Consider the following 6,632-nt stretch of genomic DNA (forward strand, 5'->3'; position numbering starts at 1 on the left):
ATTTATTCTTTAAAGTTTAGTTGGCTCTTGAACAAAATAATTTCATTACTTATAATTCCTTTTATGAGTACAAGACAATAAACAACTTGAACTTGAACTTGAACTTGAACTATAGGTACCCATGCCAAAGTCACCCAGACTATAGGTACCCATGCCAAAGTCACCCACTACATACTGTAGATAGATACTCCTGGCACAGTCACACACACCATGTTCATCCACACAGTCACTCTCAGCATACCTGTTGTCACCCATTCCATAGCCATGAATCTCACACCTCAGGGATCCATGTCATAGTGAACCAACTCAAACCAGCTGACTCTTTGTCACATACTTCATTGGGACCACTACACAGTGATCCACCCCAAGACAAGAACCCATAGTTACCCCTCTCTATGAGCAAGGACCCCATAGTTACCCCTCTCTCTGAGCAAGAATCCCATAGTTACCCCTCTCTATGAGCAAGGACCCCATAGTTACCCTACTCTCTGATCAAGAATCCCATAGTTACCCTACTCTCTGTCCAAGAATCCCATAGTTACCCCTCTCTATGAGCAAGGACCCCATAGGTACCCCTCTCTCTCCGCAAGAATCCCATAGTTACCCCTCTCTCTGCGCAAGGACCCCATAGGTACCCCTCTCTCTGAGCAAGAAGCCCTGTAGCCCACTCCATAAGAGGCCTAAAGCTAAGGGGCACACTGTGGTGCCACAAAATATTTATCTTATTCTCTCGTTTTAAAAAGGCAGCGTTTCGATCCACACAGGATCTTTCACATACCAGACATGTTTTGGATATGCACACACTGTTTTCTTTTTCTGAAAGAACCCCATTGGTCACCCAGTGACCCGTCCCTTTGGCACCCACACTGGAGGCATTACCCAACAACCCCAGCAGAAGCGTAGCACTCAGACCAGTGACATCAGTCTGCCAAGAGAAATTAAAACATGGCTGACAGCAACTGCAGGGGGCTTTGGCATAGCATTGCAGTGAGGTGGGGTGGTGGGGTGTGGGGTGGTACTGCTTGGGCTGATGGCTGCTGATATGGAGCCTTTGTTTGTTTGATTATTTTATGATGTAAATTGTGTGCGTGTGTGTGTGTGTATGTGTGTGTGTGTGGTGGTGAGGAAGGAGGATTTGCAGCCATGGCTTGTGCCCTGCTGTGTTTGGGCGAGCCGCAGTTGGGACATAGCAGGATTGCGGCAACACAGCAGTTTCTGTGTCAGAGGGGGGCTTTGGGTCCGGCTGAGCCTTGGGTCGGTTCTCTTTGTCCCAGATCTCAGGGCAGATCCGGGGAGCTGGTCAGCACCGCTCCTCTCTCTCTCTCTCTCTCTCTCTCTCTCTCTCTACCACTGTCTCTACCACTCTCTTTCTCTCTACCACTCTCTCTCTCTACCTCTTTCTCTCTCTTTGGGCCGGTTCCCACTCTGCAGGGCGATGGGCCTGAAAACACTGTCTTTCCGCAGGGACTGGGTCATCAATTCACCCCTTGACAACCCCTGTGAAACACAAAACTGTGTGTGTGTGTGTGTGTGTGTGTGTGTGTGTGTGTGTGTGTGTGTGCGCGTGCGTGCGTGCGTGCGTGCGTGCGTGCGCGCGCGTGTGTGTGCGTGTGTGTGTGTGTATGTGTGTGTGTGTGTGTGTGTGTGTGTGTGTGTGTGAGAGAGAGAGAGAGAGAGAGAGAGAGAGAGAGAGAGTTTGTGTTTGCAGGCTAGAGAACGCACAGAAAATGCCATCCAGCCAGCGGAGCTTGAAGAAGTTATCCAACAACGGCACTGCGTGAGTGCGATAGCTGCCCAACAGTTCTCATTATGTCCAAGTTCTCAGTTGAGCAAGCTGTTTCAAATGAGCAAATCACCAGCTGACCCAGTGGACTAGCGCAGCCATGGCAACAGAGAGCCCACACCCTCCCTGTTCTACACAGGCAAACCAAGGTCACTCTATGGGTCAGCTCTGCACAGTGGTGAACTGCCATGGGTAAAGATAATGTTTAACAGCCTAGAACTCCACTGGAATGTTGGGAAGGACAAGAAGAGAAGTAAAGAGTGACATTTATCATAAGGAGTCTTTCCTTAGTCCTGTGTTAACCAGTACTAGAGCTTCAACAGTCATGGCAGGTCATCCACCGAACAACTAATTAAAAATAATAACAATACGTTTTATATTGCCTTTCAAGACACCCAGAGTCACCTCACAAAATTAGGGATAGGGAGGGGGGTTAAAAGCCGCAGTGAACAGGTGTGTTTTGGGGTCTTTCCTGAACACACCCAGAGGGGGCGTTACGTGTTTGGAGAGGTAGATTGTTCCATCAAGTGGATGAATTAATAATTAATAACTGATATTCAAATGCATGGCATTCATGGCACAAATAAACTAATGACGGGATAAATGAATGCATTGCTTTCTTGGAATGGCATGGCAAGTATTACGCCACCATTAAAAATGCTTCTCAGGTCAAAGACACAGTGGAAAGTGACAAGTGTGATATGAGGAGTGTGTCCTACTCGTAACCAAGGAATGAACCCACTCACTGCCACGCCGATTTCTGGACGGCTCACATTTTTGAGGGAAGGTTTTTTTTTTTTTTTTCTAAAGAAGCATTCCTCAGATTCAGTCTATGTGACTTTTGACACACCTTGGTTGGTGTAAGAGGAAAAATTGCTTGTGCTTATGTGGTCTTTGGGAGGTGACACCCCTGTCACTAAGAGATCACAAACACACACACACACACAAACAAAACAGAACAACTCTCTAGAATGTAAACAATTTCTTTGACAAAGGACTTCAAAAAAGCTGCTGATAAGGCATGTGAAAATAATGTATTGTTTACACTAAAAAGTGACAGCTGTCACTCATCTCGTCTTGAGACCAATTTTTTCTCTGCAGTTATTATGTATGCAGATCAGGTGATCCCATCCCACAGGGGACGCCTTAAACGCTGGAAATGTCTCCAACAGCCCTCGTATCAAGTGGAATGTGTCTACTAGCATACCTGTCGCAGAGCTTTGGGACGGAGCCACACCTGGGCACGGTTCATTCATGCTGTAGAAAGAAGTGGTCCCCACCCCTCTGTCTTTCACGGAGCGCATACATGCGACACCACCCTAAGGAAGAATGCCAGGGCCTCGGAGGTGAGGTGCCGGGGGTTGGCTCGGCAGGTATCCCCGGCGAACAGGTGTGTGGTGCATGCCACAAGCATGCCAGTCACACTTCACTTGGATAGTCCTCTTTAGACTATTTACTGAGCCTTGGATTATCAACAGACTATCTGATAGCTGTCACACTGTTATCTCAAATGTAAGGCTTAAAGGTTAAGGCTAGGGCAGGGATTTGGTTAAGTTGATGTTCAGTCATGTTTCAACAGCAAATTTGCGTACTGAACTTATCTCAAAAGGATGACTTATACAGTCTCCGTGGGCAGACTATCAAAGTGAAGTGTCACCAGCTTGTCAACCTGCCTGACTGCCTGACTACCTGAGAGAGTGAGTGTGTGAGTGTGTGTGTGTGTGTGTGTGTGTGAGAGAGAGAGAGAGAGAGAGAGAGAGAGAGAGAGAGACACAGACAGACACACCCAAAGAACCAGCCTCTCCCGTGGGAGGAATGTACTCAGTACAAACACACACACTTTTCTCTCTCTCTCTCTCTCTTGCGCATGTGTGCTTTCTCTATCTTTTACTTATCTCTCTGTCTCACTCTCTAGGTCTCTCTCTCTCTCTCGCTCTCTCTGTATGTCACTCTCACACAAATTCACTATCCACATTCACACACTCTCTTCTGGTTTAGACCAGTGAATTGGCAGGTGTCGTACAGTATATACATACAGGAACACATACAGAACTACAGACACTCTAGCAGTGTCCTGAAGCCTGAGCACAGGGCCATAAATGGGACCTTTTACTGAATTCTACAATCCCTCCTTCTGTCATAATCAGATGGGATACTTTACTTTCTTCCACTGACTGTAGTGCGTGTAGTCTGTGATACGCAGGACTACGCCGTATACCCACTTAAAAAGCATCACCATCTCAGTATACCCTCTTAAAATAGACGAGGATACCTATTAACATTTGGGGTTGATCACAGTATAACCACTACAGTTAACTACTACAGTACATCACAGTATATCTACTACAGCTAACTTGACTACACCACTGTACCTGTAGTATGTGTAAAGAGAATAACATACGCTTTGTGCATTATATATTTGTATAGTTAACTCATCATCCTCATTTAATTCCCCATTCCAGTGAGAGGCGCAGCATCAGTCAATTGATCATGTGCATATTTTTGACAGAGTAAGTCAGTCCGACACCCCCGCCTACAAAAATGTCCACTTTATCAGACTGCAGAATGTGGCAACACTGCTCAAAGGGAAAATCAATGTAGCCATTCCTCACACTGTGTCCCAAAAGTCCAGCACTCGCAGCCCATTTGCATGAAATAGATTGATGGAATTAGATTGATAGATTTATAGATGTATAGACTGTAGTTGAGTAACACATTACGCAAATTTAGACAGAAACAGAAAACACTTTTGTTTAACTTTCACATCCATTACTTGGACAGTAAAAAGACCTATAACACATTCCACATCTTGGCACATTTACCACAGTTCTGGAAAGCAAAGGCATTTCATCAATGCAGTTAATTTTCAAACCTCCAAAATGAATGTGCCATTTTTTTTTCTCCAATGACCTCTACTGCCATTTTGACCAATAATTCTGTTTGTCGGTGAGTCAGGGTGTGGTGAGTAAAAAATCAAAGTTAATTTATTGATTAATGATTGATTGATTGATTGATGACTGCTATTACATGATTACTCATTTGGCAGTGAGCCACTTAAGTAACAACTTGAACTCAATCATAAAAGGCTGTATATCATATAAAACAGTGCTGAAGAGTATTTGAGTGCTCCACAATATTAGCTTTAGTTTCATTCTTTGTCAATGAACTACAGTAAGCTTTTCTGGGTCTAAACAGATATGACTGGAGGATTCCTGCGTGATGCGTAAAAAGGAACATTCAGACTCAGCACGGCTATTTATATTGTCAGCAGAGAATACATGTACCCTCTCTCTCTGTCATGCAAACACACACACACACACACACACACACACACACACACACTCTATCTCTATCTCTCTCTCTCTCACACACACACACACACACACACACATTCTCTCTCTCTCTCTATACACATATATTTATACAGTATACATGTATATCTCACACACACTCTCTCTCTATTGCTCTCTCTCTCTCTCTCACTCTCACACACATACACACTCATACACAGATGCATTTCAAACACCTTGATATGCATTCACACCGACATACACACATATTCTTTACAAATCCCCCCCCCCCCCACACACACACACACGCACACACACACACACAACCCCCTCCACAGCAGGTCTGATAATATATTTGGGCTGCGAGTGAAGACAGATATTTGCAGGGCCTCTAGGCATTGGCTTGGCGTCTCAGGCATGAGTATGTTATAGGATCCGATCCAGAGCTCTGTTTTGCCCCGTGGATTCATATACGGTGGTGCAGCAGCCAAGAAGATTTGCAATGACTATTTTCTGCATCAGAAAAAATCTCTCCGAGGATCAGGTGTTACGTAATGAACATGTATGCACATACAGTATGCACTCTGTGCAAGTGTCTATGCAAGTGCCATACAATCGAAGAATGTTGCATATATGATTGTTATACTTCAATGCAGGGAACATGCTCTGTCTCTACAAACACTTGACATCGATCTTTAAAGTGACATGCATGTGTTTGCATCAGATACTGTAACTTAATTGTGAATAAAAATATCAACCACTGAAACTACCTTGAAGTTGATCGCTGTTGTTACCTGACAAATACTAATAGATCAGTTTCTGAAACTGGGATGGTTGTTGTGTAGCCAAAAATAAATCACTGTGACTGATCTGTAATCATTTGTTCCTCTTTTGGTTTGGGATTATTCATGCTTGGGGTGTCATTTCACACCTGCTGATTCTGACCTGCAGACAATGGCAACAACTGTTTCCAGTGGCAAAGACCTTGAGACCAAACCCCTCCAGGAAATAATATGAGGCTTACCTCAACACTCTGCAGAACACACTTAGCGCAGACACACACACACACACACACACACACACACACACACACACACACACACACACACACACACACACATTCACACATAGACACATAGTCACTTACACTCACAACTACATATACAGTACACATCATTACATTAATGTTTCCACATGCTCACATGTATACATCTCTCTCCCTCTCTCTCTCTCTCTCTCTTTCTCTCTCTCTTACACACACGTGTGTGCACACAATCTCAAATACTGTGTGTGAAAATACACAAAAGCTCTGATGACTCATTTTTTCTGGCCCTTTAACAATGGGCTGGTCCGGTTTCACTCATTTCCTCTGCTGTCTCTGGTAGTCTTGCATGCTGCAGACCCAACTCAACAAGTATCTCCAAACACAAGCACACATGTCTGTAGTTTAAGCAACATAATGATATGATGAAAACAAAAACAAAACAAAACAATCTAATAACCAGCATTGCAATGCGCTGTCATATGGAGGATCCTTAGAAAAATAGTTAAGAGACAAG

Source organism: Sardina pilchardus, chromosome 3, assembly GCF_963854185.1.
Source record: "Sardina pilchardus chromosome 3, fSarPil1.1, whole genome shotgun sequence".
Classification (NCBI taxonomy): domain Eukaryota; kingdom Metazoa; phylum Chordata; class Actinopteri; order Clupeiformes; family Clupeidae; genus Sardina; species Sardina pilchardus.